We start from the raw sequence: 22678 nt of genomic DNA, 5'->3' as shown, positions 1-22678 counted from the left end.
CCCTGCATCCCAAGAAAAGCTTCTTTTTTTTCTGATATAAGATCACTTTCTTCTTATGAAAAGATAAGGCCATATAGCAAGTGTCAGACTAACATGGAAATGCATATGGAGAAAGATGCACAAAGGATACAGAAGTATACAGACAAGCGGTCAGATGAACAGGCATCCACTCAGGAAACGAAAAAGAGGAATTTCCTACTTCTCCTACTTTGAGATTTGGCTCTAACATGTGCGTGGCTCCTTCCTACAGAGAGAGAAGAAGCAAACTCTCTCTGCATACAAAGAGCAAAAGAGAAGTAGAGAATGGAGGATCAGCAGTTGGTCTAATGGCTATGTCACTGGACTACCATGTAGTTGACTGTGGTTCAAGTCCTGGACCCAGTGGCTTAAACTAACGCTGGGCGCGTGTGGTGCATGCCCAAGATCCCTGGAGGAGAATGGAGGAGAAGGGATTGTGGCGTGGCCATTCCCCTTGGGGGGTGATTTCTCACTTCCTATCTGTCTCTCTCTTTCTGGCAAGCACACGTGCCCTATAGCAAAAACCTCTCCAAAAAAAAAAAAAATAGAGAACACAGAAACATATACTCAGATACACACATATACATAGGAAGAGAGACTAGGCATGGATGAAATGGACACAGAGAATACTTCAAGCATTTATTTGTCTATGGCTATCATTAATGAACTGAAATCTGAGACAGAAATTCATTGGAGAACTTTTTGATGAAACTAGAGCAAGGAGTGTGGCATATTTGAGGATGGTTTAAGACTGGAGGATTTCCTGATAAAGTTCCCAATTCCTCAGTTGCAATATCCCAGAACAGTGCTGTATTCCTTGCCCTAGAATAGCCACCACAGCCTGTTTGCTGGAGTTTCACACCTCTTGATATAGGATTTTTATTTTCTTTATTTAGTTGACTTGGTCTGTTATGAGAAAGCATTGCAAATTGTTATTGGTGATTCAAAGTCTATAAAATAAAATAATGAGGACCATTTAGTAGAATGGATACACACATATTTTATAGCCAGATCTCAAAATAGAAGAATTAGGAAGTTTCTCTTTTGTAAGATGCAAGAAAAAAAATCATATTTAGACAAAAGGAGTGACAATAATTCTTAACATGTGACTCTAGTAAATATATAGCACACTCTATTACTTCTAGAAGTAGTAAAGGTCAAAAGTACAAGTGCCTTAGCAATCGTGAATACTGAGGTGTATATCATGCTGGGTAAAGTGATGTATAGTGATTTAATGTATGAATAATAATAATAAAACAAGTATAAGTGCAATTGGAACGTTTAGATACATTTTTGGCTAGTACAATCAAATTAAGTTGTTAAAAAGGGAAGACTTGGGCCAGCTGGTGGCGTGGTGGTTAAGGCACTGGACTCTTACATGGACAACTGTGGTTCAAGGCCTGGACCAGGCTGCTTGAAAAACATACTAGATGTGTGTGTGTGTGTGTGTGTGTGTGTGTGCGCGCGTGCATGTGTGCTCAACATTTTAGGAGAAGAATGGAGCAACAAGGGATTGCAGTGTGGTTGTCCTCTCTAGGAAGGATGATTTCTCACTTTTCTTTTCTCTGTTTCTCTCCCCTGAGCACATGTGCCCTATGACTGAAAAAAAAAAAAGACTTGGAACTACACTCAGCAATATCTTTTAGAAGGTCCCTACCCAAATGTTTACTGACTACATTTAAGGATATCTTAACGAACAATTAAGTTTATCTTAAGGAACAGTATAAGGATATCTTCCTTTATTTAAATTTCAATAATTTATGCAAGCTATGTCAATATAAATTGGGCTGTAGGGAGCAATAAAATTGAGGGTAGCGGTTAAATAGCTGAAAGAAAACAATCGTTTTAGGACTTTTAGGTGAAATTTTAGATTCAAAAGACAAAAATTATCTTGGAGACCTTCAATCTGAGCATGTCTTTGGGTAGTACATTTATTCATATGTTGTCTTCAATTCCTTAACAAATGGACGGAAATTATTAGTTTGGGTGACAATAAACTAGGCCACCATCTAGAAAAATTATAACTACAAATTAATATCTTTTTATTATAAATTGATTATTGTCCGTTAATATGTTAAGCACTAGATAAATAAAAAAGTGTTTTTCTACTTTTATTACAAACTCTAAGTGTCCCTTTGGGGAAAAGAGGGTTCAGGAAAGACCGGAACCAAGAAAGTGGTATTTTATGAACCGCTTACCTATTGGAGAAACTCAATAACCTCCACTTTCCAGTTTCTTTGAGATAACTGGGTTGTACAGGCATTCTTTTTATCAATCATATTACACTTGTAGAAAAATCTAAAATTATTTTCATGACGTAGTTGGTATTGGTGAAAACTAAGGCCTTGGGAAGTTGTAGGAGAGGAAGTAAAGAACTAGTGATTCTAAAAACAGAACAAAACAGGAGTCATGACTTTTAAGTATCATCCAATGAAAAAGAAACGGTAAACAACAAATGGACTTGGTTGTTATTGTTATAAAGTTGCTTGTATATTTTTCCTGGAAGGTTTTCTTTAATATCTAAGACACTATTTAGGAAATACTGATAAAACCACAGAGTGTTTTTAAAGCATTGGTTTACCCACGTCTTAAAATATACCACTTTAACATTTAAAGTGTAAAAGAGGTTGAAATGATCCTGACCACTTCCTAAATGATATTTATCAATAAAGCCAGAGGATCGTCCCTTGTCTGAGCCAAGGCTACGTTACATAACGGATGCGGTGCATGCTAACTAGAGGGCCGCTCGTCCCAGGACACTGTGGTCTTCGCTAGAAATGGCCTTCGACGTCTATCTTTTGCTTGATTCCAGACTTAGGATGTGTAAGGAACTCATCTACCTAGTCATCTTTGAACTGACCTATTAAAAGAACCGTGTAAAAGCATGCTTTTTAAATAAAAGGGAGTTGTGATTATCTTAATTGACAATGACTGAGTAGATTTCTATCAAGAAGCCCTTTAATTTAGTCAATGTTTATCTTTACTTTCATTGTGAATTACAGCTGTTTTCTTAGCTTGAAGAAATGATGTGTCCTCATCCTCCAGAGTGTAGCCTCAGAAAAGGTTGTATTGCTCACCCAAGTTCTGTAGTTAATATGCACCACAAGAGGTCACTATAGGTTCTGTCGCAGGTAAACCAAGTAGTTAATATCTTTCTCTACCTTCTCCCCTCAACCCTCTTAACACTCAAATTTGACAGGCTCAAGATAATTAATTGTTGCTCTTGGAAGAAAATATCTAAAATATAAGACATATAGGAAGTTTAAGTGAGGAAAGGTATATCTTTTAATTTACTGATTAAAATTTAATTTACAGTGACCAATATTTGATGACTAAATGAATGTGATATTAATAAAAATAGTTTTTGTAAGGAAATAAACTTACATAAATTTTAGACTAACAAAACAGTTACTTTAGCAGATAAAATTTTATTGTAATACATAATTTTCAGTGTCATGCCAATATATATGAAATATCAAGTTTTGCAGATAATACTTTCTACTGAGAAGATAACTACCTATTTCCTATTTCAGCAAAGGATTTCCTCTACCAGATATCTTTACATAATTTAGATTAAATTGGTGAAATTCTTAATGTAGATAACTACATAGTTTAAAATATTTCATAAATCAATGCATACATGTAGAAACAGAAATTACACTGTACACAGCAAATCGATGGGGCTCATGACAGCATGAGAGGTGAACCTGTTAGGGTCCCATGTTCATCTCTTACTGCATATTGATATACCGCTAAAATAATTTCTGCCACATTTGTTTCAATCTTTGAAGACTTAAAGTTTAGAGGTCTTTGATTTTATTGAAAGATAGCTCTTATATTACGTTACTTACCTAAGCTACTATGTGCTTCTAGTGATTTGCTGTTAGCCAAATTAAAAAAAATTAGGAAGTTTATTTATTTCTTTCTTCTTCGATTGAGAGAGACAGCACCCTTGACAGGGTCTTAGCTCCTCAGTCCACTCGCAGCTTCAGCCAGCCTTGGATCATGGGTGCATGTGTGCCCAGTGCTCCCAGAGAGGTCTCTGGATGTGAACCAGCCACCCTCCCATGTAGGTCAGCCTCACAGAGCTGTCCAGCTCCCAGTGTTATCCAAATTTTAAAAAGAAAATACAAAGCTAGAATAAAGTTTCTTCGAAGATCTCTAAATTGTTCCTCTCCAAAAGACATACGATTGAAGCTATATCATTTTAAGACTTCAAAAAACATGTGATTTGAGATCGGAGCTTAGGCATACAATCATAGCAATTCTAGGTGTAATGCCCCATCACTGGAAAGCCATGAAAATTTTGTTATAGGAAATAAGTTCCTTCAGGATATGGGTGATACCTTACAAATACTTTCATATTCTCCTCTGTGCCGAGCATAGAGCAGAAAGTTCTAGTTGAATAAATGCTTTTTGTTTTGTGTCCTCAATTAACCAAGTTCTTAACTGATTTTTTTCCCAAGACAGTTCTGGCTAAATCTGTTAAGTAAGATTATGTAAGTAATTACATAGTTTAAAATATTTACTACATCAGTGTGTATATTTGGAAAAGAAATTACACTGGACAAGGCAAATCTGATGTTATTCCTGAGAGCATGAGAAGTGAACCTTTGTGGGGTCTCAATTCTCTTATTCCATCTCAGTGTACAGCTGAAATATTTTCTGCCATTTTTATTTAATCTCCAAAAGCTGAAAAAAGCAGACTTTAAAATTTATTTCATTTTATTTTTACAAATGTGTAGAGTCTAATTAAATTACTTTCACAACTTTGCAGTCAGGAGTCATTGGTGAGTTTTTATCTCTGGGAATCAGTCCTTATGTGCCCAGGCATCTTCCCAGTGAGGCTGGCCTTGGGGAGCAGTTGGTAGTCCTGTGCAATACCCAACAGAGAAGGTAAAATGGATTTTGGTTTCCTAGAGGCAGCAGGGCAGCCTTAGATGGGCAAGTTTCACTAAAAATGAACAACTCACTTGGATTAAGAAAAAAGTTATATTTTGTCCTGATCTTTTTTTATCTTTTCTGTCTGCTGGCACCTTTTTTATTTGAGCCAAATTAAAGCACAGTGAGTTTATTTTCATGTATTTACAGCATTGAGAGAAGAGCGGATAAAGAATAAAGTTCATAATACGTTTCAGGATGAAGTTCCCTAAAAACCACTCCTGCTCTTTTGCTTGATGCTCAAGGCCTTTCTAGTAGAATATTCATTAATGCAAAACCTTATTGAGTACCTACTATGTGCTCGGCACTCATATAGCACTGGGGATGCATAATGTATACAATGGCAAAAATAATGTTTCCCCTTTTTCCTATGAGGGCAGCTATGCATATTGAACTGGTTCTGGGGGTCTTTTTTAAAGTGTGGGCTCTGATGCTAGCTCTGTGATTCATATAACTTATCTGTTCCTAGTTTTCTCGTCTATATACTAGATATGTAAATATATAGTAATAATTGTGTCTAGTTTTTAGAGTCAGACAGGAGTGAACAGAAGAAGCTAGTTGAAACTTTCCAGTACTTCTGTTCCCCTTCCCCAAACAAAGAAAAAACAAACAAAATACATCAGTTCTCTTTATCACATACCTGACCATTCATGGAGGAGCTGAAGGAGAAAGCAGAAACATCAGCCTCTTTTTATAACTGACCCAGTGAAATCTAGACAAAGAAAAGAAAGAAATGTTTAGATCTGTGTCTTTTCCTTGAATTACTTCTCATTGCATAGGTCATACACATTAAAAAAGAAAAAAGGACAAAATTAAAAAAATTATTTGGATTGTAATGCATATAGTAACACTTCCTTTTGTTTTTCTATCATGTGTGATGGTAGACCAGCCTTTTAACTGAAGTTCTTCATTAGTTATCATGCCGTTGGTGTTTGATTGCCTTAAAAGATCATCTTCAAAAGAAACCATATAATGCCTTTACAAAAGATGCAGTTCATTTATAAAAACATTTATTTAAAAGATTTAAAATGATCCTTAAACATTAAATATGTATTACATCTCCCCTCCATAAACACATCTTCATTGATTTAGCTTTTATCTCCAAGATTATAGGAGAGGATCTCCAAAAAGCTCGTGAAAAATGAGTATTATTAAAAAACCTTGAAAAACTATGCATGGATTTCAAAATTTTTCTGCACCAAAATAAACTCATATTTTAATCCCATTTTTCCATAAGCTTTTTGAAGCCCATAAGTATAATTCATGTAAATATTATGGCTTTTGGTATTTTAAGAAATTATGGTGTAGTTAAATTTTATTATTACCTATGTCAGGGTCAAAGTTTCTTGCTGTATTATGAGGCTATGAATGAAATAGACCATTATTGCAGTTATAGTTTGCTTCTTTTTTTTTTTAAAAGAATTATTTTACTTCACTTCATTTATTTGTTTATTTATTTATATTTATTTTAATTTGACCAGAGAGGGACAGAGCAAGAGTAAGTGAGTGAGAGAGAGAGGGAAAGTGAGAAAACAAGCACCAGGTCTGGGACTTGAACCATGGTTGGCCATGTGGGATTCCAGCACCCTTAACCACCATGCCACCTGAAGGTCCCTAGTTATATTTTGCTTCTAATGATTCTGATCAGTATACTTTTTAGAAACTCATCTCATCATGAACAAAACACCAGCTATTAAAAGTAAGAACTTTGGGACCAGCAGTTAGCATAATGGCTGTCTCGCTGAACTCCCATGTAGTTGACTGCAGTTCAAGTCCTGGACCCGGTGGCTTAAGCTCACACCGGGCATGTGTACGTGCGTGTCCAAGATCCTGAGAGGAGAATGGAGGAGAAGGGATTGTGGTATGGCCATGCCCCCTAAGGGTGATTTCTCTCTGTTTCTCTCTGTCTTTCTGGAGGGCACACATGCCCTATAGCTAGAAAAAAAAAAAAAAAAAAACTCAAACCGTGGTTCATGTGAGAGAAAAATAAAAATTTTGAATTTTTTAATTTTTTTTTTTTTTTGCAAATAACTATTTCCTATAAGAAAATTACTATTATGCCTACTATTAGAATTTTAGAAATATGTATTAATAGTATCTCATGCATTTTGAACCATTTTGGCTGGATAGGAAAATAATGAAGTTAATGCCATCAAAGAAACACAGAAACTTAAAAATGTACCTTTGATCTTGAAGGAGATGAAAAGTGGAGGCATATTTTTGTCTTTGATGACAGCTGAACAAGTTTGAATAAATTAACAGATAGTTTTTTGCATATTTCAAACTCCCACAGTAATGGTCTGCTTAATGTTGCCAATATTATTATGTAATAATTAGTCTCATTATGGAAGGTACAAAGTGTATGTTTCTGTGTGTATACTATGCTGATACAGAGGATTATTGTAGGTAGGATAAAGGTATATTTCGTAAAGACATGGAGAACAACCTTGCATTCTATTTTTGACATAGAAATGGGCAACACACGTAGCAGAAATCAGCATTGTGGATGTGGGCATGACATATAAATTATCTATGCTTTGGTTTTGCCGCCTGTACCAGGGCTTTATTTAACCCAAACAAAATGTGCTATCTATGCTTTGGGGACTGTTCCATTATTACTATTCTATGAAACTTAAATATATCTATAGATATCACTCATCTAGAAGACAAGTTTGTAAAATAATAGAGGCTCTGTCATCTAAATTCACAAGTTTCCAGATGCCATTTAAAGTGCAGGGATACCTGCTTCGGAATACCTAATTTATTATTTTTTACAGTATTCTCAGTTCCTTAAAGATATGTATCTAGTATATGGGACCAGCAGTTAGCGTAATGGCTATGTCGCTGGACTCCCACATAGTCGACCACGGTTCGAGTCCCGGACCCGGTGGCTTAAACTCACGCTGGGCGTATGTGTGTGTGTGCCCAAGATCCCGAGAGGAGAATGGAGGAGAAGGGGTTGCGGTGTGGCCATCCCCTCTGGGGGGTGATTTCTCGCTTTCTATCTCTCTGTCTCTCTCTTGTCTGTCTGGCGAGCGCACACGCCTTATAGCAAAAACCTCTCCAAAAAAAGATATATATCTAGTATAGTCATTATCTCTATTCTTGATATTATCTAAGAAATGCTTTATAATTATTTTATTGATGTATGACTTTTAATAGAAATTAGAATATTTTATTTGATTTGGTCACTTAAATAACGTTTATTTTATTTATTTATTTATTTATTTATTTTTGGGGGGAGGTTTTTCTATAGGGCATATGTGCTTGCTAGAAAGACAGAGAGACAGAAAAGTGAGAAATCACCCCCCAGGGCTGATGGCCATGCCGCAATCCCTTCTCCTCCATTCTCCTCTCAGGATCTTGGGCATGAACACACATGCACCTGGTGTGGGTTTAAGCCACTGGGTCCAGGACTCGAACCACGGTTGACTATATGTGAGTCCAGTGATATGGCCATTATGCCATCTCCTGGTCCCATGTCACTTAGAGAACTTAGTGGGTGAACAGTGATGAACAAACTGACATGGTCACTGTCTTCACAGAATTCAGAGTCTGGTAGGGGAGACCGGCATTCAACAAACTTGCCAAAAATATTTAATTGTAGGGACCAGCAGTGACACAGCATTAAAACATCATTCTCTGTGAGGCAATCCACATGTGAAGACTCGCAGTTCAGGTTCCAGATACTTTCCTGAGTATATTGGATTCTCATGTGCCCCCAACCCACAGCTGGCTAAAGCCTGGAGGTGGATTGAGGCATCAAGAACCTGTTGAGGGTGCTGTTTCTTTCTCTCTCTCTTTCTTGCTCATGGAGGCAATAAACTTAAAAATATGTAACTATAAATTGTGGTAAGCACTTTGAAGGAAAAGGGCAAGGTACAGTAGACATGTGTAATCGATACTAATATTGATTGGAAGATATTATCAGGGAAGTTCTTTCTAAAGAATTTCAGATAGTTCCCAACTACGATGCTTTGATTTATGGTTTCTTAGTTCCCAACTATGATGATTTGATTTTTGTTTTCTTTACACTGGAGCAAAAGATATGCATGTAGTAGAAACAATATTTCGAGTACCCAAACAGCCATTTTGTTTTTCACATTCAATACATATTCAATAAATTATATGAGTTATTCAATAATCTATTATAAGATAGGCTTTGTGTTAGATAATTTTGTCTAATGGTTAATGTAAGTGTTCTGATCATGTTTAATATAAGCCAGGCAAAGCTATGGTGTTTGGTAAGTCAGGTGAATGAATTAGAGGCGTTTTTGACTATGTTTTTGATTTATAATAGGTTGATTGGAATGTAGCTCCAATTGTTGAGGAACATCTGTGGTGTTAAACTAATCCCTAGAGTAAGAGATAACAAGATGATGAGTGGGAGAAAAGGAGACAGATCAGAGACAAGGATGGAGAAATAGGGATCTAACTATTGAGGGGAAGAGTTCTGTGTTATATTCCATGTGCAGTGGACAAATCTCCTGGTCACCATGTACCTAAGGGTTAGAGAGAGGAGGAGAGAAAACAGAGCTGAGTTTGCAGATTATTGCAGTATTCCAGAGGAGAGATGATGGTGGCTTGGCCTGAGGTGATAGCAGTACAGATGGAGAAAACAGATGCATCTGACATGTTTTTTGGTAGATTTATTAGGATTTAGTAGTGAGTTGGATGGCATGAATGAGGAGGTGTGAAGTTTTGTTTCAGGCACCTGGGATATAGATGGAGGTAGGAAAGACCACCTTGAGGTGGAAAAGCTGGACAAGGACCATGCTTGGAGTGAAGCTCTGAAGAGCACCTGCATTACTACCTTGTCTTCTTGCTCCGTTTTCATTCCCTTGAAGAAAAGAAGAATGACGCCTGACGGAGCTTGACCTAACTGTACAGACTTGATTTCTACATTCTAGGTCAGCAAAGATGTGTCACAGATCAGATCATCAGCTTGGACAATCTAATCAGTCTTGTGGAGTAGAAATATGTAGCTTCATGTTTTAATAATAGATCAATCCAGATATGAAATTAACTTTGAGTAAAACCAACAGCTTAAGCCAAACCCAACTTTATTAGGTTACTTTTTGTGTGTGTGACTTTTTTTTTTTTAATTACCAAAGGGCATATGCACTTGCCAGGGAGAGATAGAGAGACAGAGACAGAGAGAGAGAAGGAGAAAACACCACCCAGTGGAGTATGGTCATGCCACAATCTCTTTTCTCCCACACCGAACTTTTTAATGAACATTTGACAGCATCACTGGAAAAACTTCTGCCTACACATCTTTTTAGAAAAAGTTAGTGATTACTACATGAGTTTTGTTAAGCTACTGCATATGTGTGTTTGTGTCTTTTAATTTCCAGAGGGCACATGCACTCACCAGAGACAGAAAGAGAGGGAGGAGAAAGCAGGCCCCAGTGGGATATGGTCACAATCCCTTCTCCATTTTCCATCCTGTTGGGATGTAGGCATGCATGTACACATGCCTGGTGTATTTTTCACATGCCATGCCTCTGTCTGGATGGGACTCAAACTGTGATCTACCATGTAGGATCTAACTCCTTTAACCTTGACTATGGGGCTAGCTTGGGTTATTTTTCTCTTTATTAAAAAATGTACTCATTTTTTTCCTTTATGAGTGAAAAGGAAAGAGAGAGGGAGACAGGCAGCCTCAGCACACAGACACCATGATCCACCCCCAGCCACAGTTAGCTCTGGAACGTGGGCAATTGTGTACCTGGTATGTTCAAGGAGGCCTCTAGACTCAAAACTGGAAACTTCTCATGGAGGTTGGTCTCACAGAGTGTTGGGTTACTATGTGCTAATCATTGGCTCCTTACTGAGTTACTTTTTAAATTATTATTATTATTATTTAGAGATTTTTGGTATAGGGCACATGTACTTGCCAGAGAGACAGAGAGACAAAGAAAGACAGAAAGCAAGAAATCACCCCTCAAGGGTTATGGCCATGCTGGAATCCCTTCTTCTCCAGTCTCCTTTGCGCCCGGCATGAGTTTCAAGCTGCTGGGTCTGAGATTTAAACTATAGTTGACCACATGAGTCCAGTACCTTAATCACTATGCCACCTACTGGTCCTTACTGGATTACCTTTAAGTTTCAAACTTTTCTTCTTGGTCTCAACTTTTGGAATGAACTTTTTGCTCATTGAATCAGATGCGTGTGAAGGGTGGAATAATACCTGGATAGTCTTATAGTCTTGCCGTTCCTCACCGAGGCCTCAGTGATTCTGAGAGAGAAACTTGAATGACACTGAGTTGAGTTTCTGGGATCCCCCTATACTTTATCTCTGCTGGAAGAGCTCTGCCTGGGCTTTGAGGGTGTTCAGGATGAGAGAGTTTAATTTCTGGGCAGCGTGCTTCTCCAAAGTTAGGACTAAATGAATATAATCAGAGGGAAAATTGTTGAATTTCTCAGAGGCTGTCCTAGATGTTGCCAAGTAATTCATCCACCACCTTCCATGGATACCTCGGGGTGTGTGTGTGTGTGTGTGTGTGTTTTAAGAGCTAAAGTCTCTCTAAGCAAAGTTCCAGTATACAATATAACATTGTTAACTGTAGTCTTCATGTTATACGGACTGATTCATTCCATGTAACTAAAAGTTTATACCCTTTAACCTACTTCCCATTTCCTTCCAGTCTCTGCCCCTATTGTTAATGTCCATGGAATTTCAGGGTCACAGTTTTCATAAAAACAAAGCAAAATAAGACCAAAACCAACCTCCCTCCCCCAAAAAATAAAAAAACAGTCTAATCATGTTGGAGTAGCCCAGGGGAAAACATTCTCTCCTCTCCAAATTGGTGTAGAAAAGGAAGAAATATCTCACATAGATTTATATTGATTTAATTGACTGAATATAACCTTTCTTCTTCCAGAAATTTCTATCAAACAAGATCTCATGGTTTGTGTATGATCTCCTTTAGTGATGAGATAAATATATGGCAACATTAACTTAAATGTAGTTAAACAATTCCTATTGTCTGAAGAAATCGTTCCGTAAAGAGAATGTGGCTTCTTACATTTAAAGCAACACTAAACAAAACAAAAGCTTAGACAACAGTTTAGAAATGTAATGTGAGAAAGCAAGCCGCCACATATGGGACTTGAACTGTCCTTAGCCTTGTGGAAGTTCAATGCCTTAGCCACCATGTCACCTGATAGCAAATTTAACATAAGTAAATAACTAATGCTAAAAAAAACCCAAACAAAATAAAGTAGTGTGATCGAATAGAAAGTCTTTAATAGTGAAACCTGATTCTGTTGCTGCCCTCAACTTTTCCGAGTCCTTTAACTTTCCTTTCCTACCTTTTTGTTTTTTTTGAGAGGTTTTTGCCATAGAGTTCGTGCGCTCGCCAGAAAGACAGAGACAGAGAGACAGAAAGTGATAAATCACCTCCCAGGAGGGATGGCCATGCCACAAATCCCTTCTCCATTCTCCTTTTGGGCATGCATGCACATGCACCCAGCGTGAGTTTAAACCACTGGGTCTGGGCCTTGAACCACGGTCCACTACATGGGAGTCCAGTGACGTAACCATTATGCAATCAGCTGGTCCCCTTTCCTGCTTTTCTATCAGTAAAAGGAAGGAAAGGATGCAGAAGATGGGCGCAGTCACCTGACAATCGCCTGAGGATCTTATTAAGATGCAGGTTCTGATTCAGAAGATTCTGCAATGCCGATAAACTCCCAGGTGGTGCTGGTCTATACTTTGAGTAGCAGGATACCAGGTCAAAGTGTCTCAAACTGAGCAGAGCATGAGGTTTACCTTTATGGCAGTGTTTTTGTACTCCACCTTGAGGGAGTCAATTCAGTTCACCTATATTAGAATTTAGCAATTTCTATTTTTGACACTCGTGACAAGATTCTCTCGCAGCTGCCAACATTTAGGAATCATTGCACTGAATTAGTGCTGTTCTCCAGCCTGGCTGCATATTAAAGCCACCTGAGAAAATTTAAAAATAAATACTGATGCCTGGGTCCCATTCCAGACCAATTAAAGCAGACTCTTGGAGGGTGTGGGAACTGGGACAAATAGCTCCTGTGACTCCCTCAGCCTCCTTTGGATGGTTTTGAAAGAACATAATGAGATGTTCCAAAGCTTCAGCCCCTTGCAGAGTTCTGCCCGCGAATCTGCCAATGTGTGGAATGATACCTTCTGAAATCCTGCCTCCTATTAGGGTAATGCACCTCATATGGGATCACATTGTGTATTTGAACCATTTAGGTATGAACTATTTACAGGAGAGTTTATAAACATCTTCAATGATTAAAATGTTTGGATCCCCAAAAAGTTAAATTTTCCAGAATTCATGAGGACAGACTAATACTGGTTTCCCTAAGATTGCCTGATAGGGATGGTGATGATGTCACTGAGGATTCTGGGCAGTTTCTCTCATGATAATGTTTTCGAAACTTCTGGACGGTCTCATTTTCTAGATTTGGAATTCATTGGTTTGTAGAGTTAATTTTTCTATAATCATATTTCTTTTTCCTACCATGTTTTAAAGCTAAAAGAAATTAAAATTTTCTGGAAAGTAATTTTAATTAATTTGATATCCTGTTCTCAATGTTTCTTAATATCACATTTATAATTGGTTGAAACAAGACTTTTCATAACTAAAGGGAAATGGAATAGTTATATGAATAGTTCATATTAGAAATAAAATATTTTAACTAACAGACTAATTTCCAAAAGAAGCTCATCTAGTTAACTTTATTACTAAATTAATTTTCATTAATTTAGCCTTAATTTTTTCTTTAAATCTCTCTTCATTATTTCTTTTTCCCCCCCCATATTTTATTTTGTAGTTTAAATCTCAGTGCTAAATGTAATTTTATAGGTTTTAGTTTGCAGCATCAACATTTAAACATTTATTTAAATTTTTTTATTTGTAGGTTTTCTCTTCATATTGTTAACTGCTCACTTCACTGGGCAGAAGTTTTGAGTTTGATGTAATCTTATTTGTTTGCTTTTGCTTTTGTTATCTGGGCTTTTGGAGTCATATCTTAGAAATGTTTGCCCAGATCAATGTCATAAGGTTTTCATCCTTAACTACTGGGCCACAGGGCAAGCCCCTGTCAGTTAAGTCTTCTATCCATTTCAGTTAATTTTTTTGTAGATGGTATGAGAGTCTAATTTTATTCTTCCATATATGAATATAGTTATTATTATTTTCCCATCACTGTTTATTGAAGAGACTGTCTTTTCTCCATAGTGTGTTCTTGGCATCTTAGTTAAAACAATTGTCCATTAAGTGCATAGATTCCTTTCTAGGCTCTTCTGTTACTCTTGTACATGTGTCTATTTTTAGGCCAGTGCCATGCTGTTTTGTTACTACAGCGTTTTGTATCTTGATATCAGGTAGTGTGATGCCTCTGGCTTTGTTCTTTTTCCTCAGGATTGCTTTGGTTATTTGGAGTCTTAAGTGGTTTTTAAAATAAATTCCAAGATTGTGTTTTCTATAACTATGAAAAACGTCATTGGGATTATGGTAGGAATTGTGCGGAATCTGTAGATCACTTTGGATACTGTAAACATTTAATGTTAATTGTTAAGCATTCATTTTTGTAATCATGAGCATGAGATATTTTCCCATTTATTAGTGTCTTCAGTTTTTTTCAATCAATGTTTTGTAGCTCTCAGTGTATTGATCTTTCACCTCCTTGATTAATTTATTACAAAGTGTAGCATTTTCTGGTAGCTATTGAAAATAGTAGTTTTCTTAATTTCTTTTTTCGGTTATCTTAATTGTTAGTATATAGAAATTTTTTTGTAGGTTGATTTTGTATCGTGCAACTTTACTGAATTTGTCGATTAGTTCTAACAATTTATTTGGTGTTGTCTTTAGAATTTTCTTTCTTGAGAGATTTTTGCTAGAGGGTGTGTGTGCTTGTCAGAGAGAGAGAGAGAGACAGACAGAGAGACAGAAAGCAAGAAATCACCCCCTGAGAGGGATGGCTATGCCGCAGTTCCTTCTCTTCCATTCTCCTCTTGGGATTTTGCACACACACATGTCTGGTGTGAGTTTTAAGTTGCTGGGTCTGTGACTCAGACCTCAGTCAACTATGTGGGAGTGCAGCAATGTAACCATTACACCATCAGCTGGTCCCGAGAATGTCCTTTATATGAGATTATGTTATCATAAACAGACTTTTTAGTTCTTCGTATCCTATTAGGATGACTTTTATTTCTTAAGTCACTTGTGAGCAAAAACCTACATGGGCTCGGTCCTTACAGAGTTTACAATGCAACAGTTAGGTATACAGTAATTGAGTCATGATACAGGGACCAGCAGTTGGCTACGTTGCTGGACTCCCATATGTTCGACTGCAGTTTGAGTCCTGGACCTGGTGGCTTAAACTCACACCGGGCGCATGTGTGTGGGTGCCCGACATCCTGAGAGGAGAATGGAGGAGAAGTGATTGCAGCATGGCCATCCCCCTGGGGGGTGATTTCTCACCTTCTATCTCTCTGTCTCTGTCTTTCTGGTGAGCACATGTGCCCTATAGCAAAATTAAGACACGATACAAATAGATATAGGACTGCATTTGTGATAATGGCAGACAGAAAGATACATGGTGTCAAAAATTATATAATAGAATGTGATTTTATCATGGAGTCAGGGAAACAGTTTCCTGGGACATGACAATTGAGTTAAGGTCTAAATAAATGTAAGTGTTGATCAGATTAGGCAGGAAAGGAATAGTGTTTAGGAGAGAATGGCAACTAGATAGCCCTTACGGTGCAGAGAACTTGGAGCTTACAAGAATATAAGAAAAGTCAGGGTAGCCACAGTACTGCAGGCAAGGGTCAGAGTTGAGAGCTGAGGTTGGACAGATGAAGTAATTATAGGCTATGGAAAGGATTTGGACATCCTGAGAACTCTGAGAAACTACTGAAGTGTCTTCAAGCAGGGAGGGGACATGATCTAATTTGAGGTTTGAAAAGAACTGTCTGACTTCTGTGTGAAAAATTCATTGGCAGAATCCAGAGTCTAAGCAAACCAATTAGAAAGCTATTGGACTGGTCTAGGAAGAGATGCTACAAGGTTGGAGGTGGCTGATGATGAGGGACTGGAGAAAACTGGAGAGATTTGAAAGAGTTTTAAGAGATAAAATGATTAGAATTTGATAATGAATTAAATGTGTGGGTAATGAGAAAGATGTTGAATGATGCCTCCTGGATTGCAGGTGTAAATAATATGTAAATGAGACTATAAGAATGAGGAAATGGCCAGCCCCTTAGAGCTTAACAGTAGTTAAGCTCTATTTGTGGGAACTGGATCCTAAAAGACCAAATTTTAAGGGCTTTGTACGTTTGGGAAAGGATTTGAGATTTGATGATGTAAGCAGTTGGAATTCTTGGTCAAGATGAAGAATGATAGGGTGGAGGCAGGATTTTAGAGGGACAATTTGTTGTTAGTCTGAACATCAGACTGAAATGTGTGGCCTGCCACAGTTATCAAGTTATGAAGTAGTGAATTTATGGATTAGAGAGGGTAAAGTGGCGTGGGCTAAGAGGGGAAAGAGGCTAATTTTTGATGATCATATTAAAAATGTTTATAATGATTTATAATTGATATGGTTTATAAATAACAATATCATCTATTTATAAGGGAATTTATACTTTCTGGAGCACTTTTCTGGGAATTAGCTAAATTTTATTTTTACTCAAACCACCCTACTTACCATGGACAGGTAGTATTACCTACCATTGTTATAACTAAGGTTCAACTTGCATGCCAGTTTTCCTAGAACTTTTAAATTTCTTCCTCACACTTAATTCTTGTACATCTCCATAGCACATAATATAGTTTTCAAAAACACACATTATGTTGTCATCAAATCAAGGATATTGCCATATATATCTTTTTTATCGGAGAAGTTTACATTCTTATGTCTGTCAAGTACTTCCTCCCTAAGCCCCTTCCATTTCTTTCCTCCCCTATCCATCTTCCTCACCGAGTATTTGTATCTACACTTGTCTTCCCTACCAGTATACCTTTGGGTCTCTCAATTTCTGTAATAGAGTACAGACATTCAGTATATATTACGCAGGGACATACAGTGTTTGTCTTTCAGTCTGACTTACTTCACTTACCATTACATCTTCTATGTTCATCTCTGTTGTAGCAAGCAACAAAGGTTCATTGTTTCTTATGGCTAAGTGATATTTGAGTGTCCATGTGCCACTTTGTGGCAAGTACTACTGAGGCTGTGGTTAAAAGGGAACCCTCCTACAACCCTGGTGGGAATGTAAATTGGTACAACCAAAATAAAAAACAATATAGAGGTTCTTCTAAAACCTGCAAATAGAACTTCCATTTAACCCAGTAATCACACTCCTTGGTATTTCCTAAAACTTTTGATTCTCTGGACTGAGGGATTCTTCCATTGTCCTCCTTGTGTTTTCTTTCTAATTTATATGTAGTAAGTTACAGATCTTAAGTGTACAATTCAATGAGTTTTGATACTTGTGTGCTTGTGTGCACTTGTGTAACTTAAATCTTTATCAAGGTAAAGAACAATTACATCCCCATAAAGTTCATTTTGCCTGTTTCCTGTGAATCCCACCACCATTTCCTCCAGAATTCATTGTTCTGAATTCTGCCACCATATTAACTTTGCCTGTATTTAAATTTGATATGAATGAAATACACAGGATACAGTTTTTAGTTTCTGGCTTTTTTTTGTTGGTGGTGGTACCAAAGGGTATATATACTCACGAGAGAGAGAGAGGGAGGGAGGGAGGGAGGGAGGGGGAGAGAAAGAGAAAGAGAGGAGGAGGGAATACTCCCTCATGTGGTATGATGATGTTGGAGTTCATTCTTCATTTCTCCATCCTGTTGGGGTTTGGCCATGTGCACACACAATCCCAGCCTGTTTCTCAAGCCACCAGGCCTGCGATTTGAATTATTGTTGGCTATGTGGGATCAAGTGCCATTAACTACTAGGGTACAGAGTTTGTCTTCTGGCTTCTTTTAATCACCATAATGTTTTTAAGATTCATCCATGTTATTGCACATATTTGAAATTTGTTCCATTTAGAGCTAAGTAATATTTCTTATATGAATATGGCACAATTTTTTTCTCTTTTTGATGAACATTTTATTGTTTCCAATTTTTGGCTACAATGAATAAATCTGATGTGAAGATTTTTCTATAAGCCTTTTTGTTAACATATGTTTTTATTTCACTTGCATAAATACCTACAAGTGAAATTTTTGGGTCATAGATGAATATTTAATTTTACAACAAACTCTTTTCCAGAGTGATCATGCCATTTTATATTTTTCACTGGCATTTTATAACGTGCTCAGTTGTTCCAGATTCTCATCAACATTTTATATTATTAGTCTTTATAACTACTTTAGTGGTTGAGCAGTAGTGTATCATTATGCTTTCAGTTTGTGGTTCCCAGATGCCTAATGACTATGAGCATCTTATTTTTTTAATTGATGATTGAGTGTGTGTGTGTGTGTGTGTATTTGGTGAAATGTCTGTTCAAGTTATTTACTTACTTTGTTGATTAGGTTGTTTGTTCTTTTGTAGGAATTTTTTTTTGTATATTCTGGGTTGGAGTTCTTACTCAGATTACCTGTGTTGTTAACTCTTTGTTCCCAGACTGTAGGTTTCTATTTTACTTTCTTGACAGTGCCGTTGAATGAGTGGTTAACTTTAATTTTGATGATGTCTGGTTTATCAACACTTTCTTTGTGGTGATTATTATATAAGTTTTACATAAAAGTGGTTATGTTCCTCACGATTGCCAAGATTTCTTCCTTTGTTTTCTTTTGGAAGCTTTGTAGTTTTTACTTTTGTATTGAGGTCTGTGACTACAAAGTTGTGTGTGTGTGTGTGTGTGTGTGGTATAATATAGAAATCATGATTCAGTTCTTGCTCAAATGGATATCCAGTTGTTTCAGCACAATTCATTGAAGAGAATGAATTAATAAGAAAGAATGAATTTTATTTACCCATAAGCTGCCTTGGCATCTTGCAAAAAAATCAGTTGATGATTTATGTAAAGATTTTATGCAAATATACTTATAAAAATAGATTTATTCTGTTTATAGAAAATCTATTTCTGAACTCTTCAGTGTTTCAATGATCTATTTGTCTATCTTTACACCAGTTTCACACTATCTTAATTACCGTAATTGCTTACTTCTTTAACTTTATTCTCCGTTTTCAAATTTTATTTTGGGTTAATTTAAGAAATTTGCATTTTGACAAACATTTTATAATTATCTTGTCAATTACCTCAAAAAAGCCTGCTGGCATCTTTGTTGAGATTGTACTGAATCAATAGATCAATTTGGGAAGAACAGGTACCTCAGAAGCATTCAGTCTTCCATTTTGTATGCATGGGACAGTTCTCTTAATTAGGTGTTCTGTAATTTAACTTACTAGTGTGTTTTTAGTTTCTGCTCTAGAATTTCCTCATTTTTGTAAAATTTATTCTTAAATATTTTGTACTTTTTATGTCATTCTAAGAGACATTGTTCTTTACCTCATTTTCAATTATTTCATGCTAATATGTAGAGAGAAAAAATAATATTTTATATTGACTTCATATCCTGCAACTGTACTCAATTCATTTATTAGTTCCAGATGTTGATTTGAATATTTCTTAGGATTTCCTATGTAAACAATCCATTTGTAAATAAAAAACTTCACACACCTTTCTTTTCAATATTTATATCTTTTTAAAATTTTTGTTGCCTTATCTTACCAGTTAATCCTTGAATAAAATGTTGATTATAAGGGTTAAGGGGAAAAAAACTCCTACTTTTTCTGTATTTTAGGGGAAAAACATTCAGTATTCTACTTTTAGGAATGATGTTAGCAGTGGACTTTTTTTTTTTTTTTTTTCTTAAAGTAGTATTTTGCTTTAGAGTGTGTGTGCTCGTTGGAGAGACAGAGAGACAGAAAGTGAGAAATAACTGCCTCCCTCCTCCCTGACTCAGGGGGATGACTGCACTGCAGTCCTTTCTATTTCATTTTCCTCTCGGGATCTTGAGCATGCATAAACCCAGTATGAATTTTAAACTGCTGGGTCTGGGAGTCAAACTGCAGTTGACCACATGGATGTCCAGCAATGTAACCCAGCAGTGGACTTTTTCAATTTTAAATTTAACTTTATTTGTTATCATTATTAATTTTTGTTTTAATTTGACCAGAGAGAGACAGAGAGAGAAAGAAACTGGAAAGCAACCTGCCAGATCTGAGACTTGAACCACAGTTGACCATGTGGGAGTCCAGCACTATAACAACCATGCCACTTGCTGTTCCCCATCAGTGAACTTTTAATAAAAGTCTTTTATCAGGTTGAGGAGGTTTTCTTCTATTCCTAGTTTGCGAAGAGATTTTATCATGAATAAGTGTGAATTTTGTTAATGTTCTTGTCTGCATTTATTGGATAGTTTTATGATTATTTCATTCTGTTGGTATAATGGATTACATTATATAATTTCCTAAGGATAAATCATACATTTGTTAGATAAATCCTACTTAATAATAATTTATTATCTTTTTTTTTTTTTAATGTGTTGCTGGGTTTTATTCGCCAGTATTTTCTTCTGAGTTTTGCAATTACCGTCATCAGATATTTTTGGTCAGTATCTTTAATAGTCTTTGGTTTCATGATAATGCTCACGTCAAGTTTGTTTTATGTCTTACTTTAGTACTTGAAAGAACTCACTCAGTCTGTGACTGTCTGGGTCATTAGTTTTCAATAATGGATATTGAGCTTTTGAAATTTTCTATTTCTGTGTGTGTGTCAATTGTGATAAGATTTTTTCCCAGAAATTTTGTACGCTTCATCAAGTTCTTCTTTTCCTAGAACTTTCTTTTTATTTAACTTACAAGGTGATCATTTCAATATGTGAACATTTCTCCCCGGTCCAGTTGATGAAAATATAACATACACTACCTCCCTGTCTCAACAATGCTGTCTCTGTATCCCTCCTCCCAATGTTTTTCCCTGGGCCCCACTCCTTCACACACACCACATCTAGCATTCACACCCATCTCTTGTGTTTGTGCATCCTTTAGCCCATCAGTTTCAGTTATAGAGTGCCAGGTTTTAAAAATTAATTGGCAAAAATGATTTACATTATGTGTTTTTATCACTGTTATCTGTAAGATGTCCAATGTCTTTTTTTTTCTTGATAGAAAAATATGTTTTCACTCACTTTTTTCATTTTCAAATCTTTGACTATTTTCTCTTTTATCGATCCATATTCTGATCTTCATTTTCTTTTACTTACTTTTGGTTAATAGCCTTTTTCACTGTTGTTTTTCACATAAAAGCTTGGGTCATTGATTTTAAACCTTTTGTTTTTTAAAAATATAAACATTTAAACTGATAAATTCTCCCTAAGCATTTTTTTTTTTTTTGGAGAGGTTTTTGCTATAGGGCGCATGCACTCTCCGGAGAGACAGAGAGAGACAAAGAGACAGAAAGCGAGAAATCACCTCCCAGGTGGGGTGGCTATGCCGCAATCCCTTCTCCTCCATTCTCCTCTAGGGATCTTGGGCATGCACACATATGTGCCTGGCGTGAGTTTAAGCCACTGGGTCCGGGACTCGAACCGTAGTCTACTACGTGGGAGTCCAGCGACATAGCCATTACACTGGTCCCTCCCTAAGCATTTTTTTAAACTATAACTTACAAATTTTTATATGTTATTTTATTATCTAGTTAAAAATATCTTCTATATTTCTTTTGATGTCTTCTTAGATTCATCGGTTATTTGGAATTGAATTGGGTAATATGCAAATATTATTGATTTTTCTAAATTTTTAAAAAACTGATTTCTAACTTAATTACTTTGATGTCAGAGAACATACTGTATATGATTTAGATATTCCAAAATTTATTATTTGACTTGGTGAAATTTCATCTGCACTTGAATATGTATTCTATAGGGAAGTGTGAGATGTCTAGATGTCAATCAAGTTGAGTTAGTTGATAATGTTGGGGTTCAAATATTTTATAGATTTTATTATTTTTTAGTCACCAGAGGGTGCATATATTCCCCAGAAAGGGGGAGAGGGAGGAGAAAAGACCTAATGTCTTCTCTAACGGGCATGGTAATACTGCAATCTCATGTCCATTTCTCCATCTTGTCCTTATTTTGGCCATGCATGCACATGTGTCCTATGTGTTTTTCAAGCCAATGGAGCCAAGATTTGAACCATGGTCAACCATGTGGAATCTGGTTCCCTTAACCCCTGGGCTGCAGGGCTGGCCCTTATTCAAATATTTTATATCATTACTTTTATATCTTGTTTTCTGCCAGGTTTTTAAAAATATTATTTTATGCCAGTTAAAGTAGGAGAGTTAAAATCTCCCACTGTGATTGTGATATCATTTAATTATTCTTTCTGCCCTCCCGCCCCCCCTTTTTTTTTCCTTCTTGTGTTTTATTTTTTTATTTTCTTTTATTTTTGGAGAGGTTTTCACTATAGGGTGCGTGTGCTCGCCAGACAGAGAGAGACATAGAGACACATAGAGACAGAAAGCGAGAAATCACCCCCCTGGGGGAATGGTCACGCTGCAGTCCCTTCTCCATTCTCCTCTCGGGATCTTGGACATGCACACACAAGTGCCCGGCATGAATTTTAAGCCACCGGGTCTGGGACGTGAACCGCGGTTGACTACATGGGAGTCCAGTGACATAGCCATTACGCTAACTGCTGG

At 36.6% G+C, this 22678-nt stretch overlaps 1 protein-coding gene across 1 annotated transcript in view; it reads left to right on the top strand.

Moving 5' to 3' along the window:
- The window catches only part of KCNH5 (potassium voltage-gated channel subfamily H member 5), a 113079-nt gene that overhangs the window by 2770 nt on the left and 87631 nt on the right, over positions 1-22678 (top strand). The gene's annotated exons all lie outside the window — the stretch shown is intronic.

This window comes from Tupaia chinensis, unplaced genomic scaffold (genome assembly GCF_000334495.1).
Source record: "Tupaia chinensis unplaced genomic scaffold, TupChi_1.0 Scaffold000075_1, whole genome shotgun sequence".
NCBI classification, from domain to species: domain Eukaryota; kingdom Metazoa; phylum Chordata; class Mammalia; order Scandentia; family Tupaiidae; genus Tupaia; species Tupaia belangeri.
The sequence above is the reverse complement of the archived record's forward strand: the minus strand, read 5'-3'. Positions and strand labels throughout refer to the sequence as shown.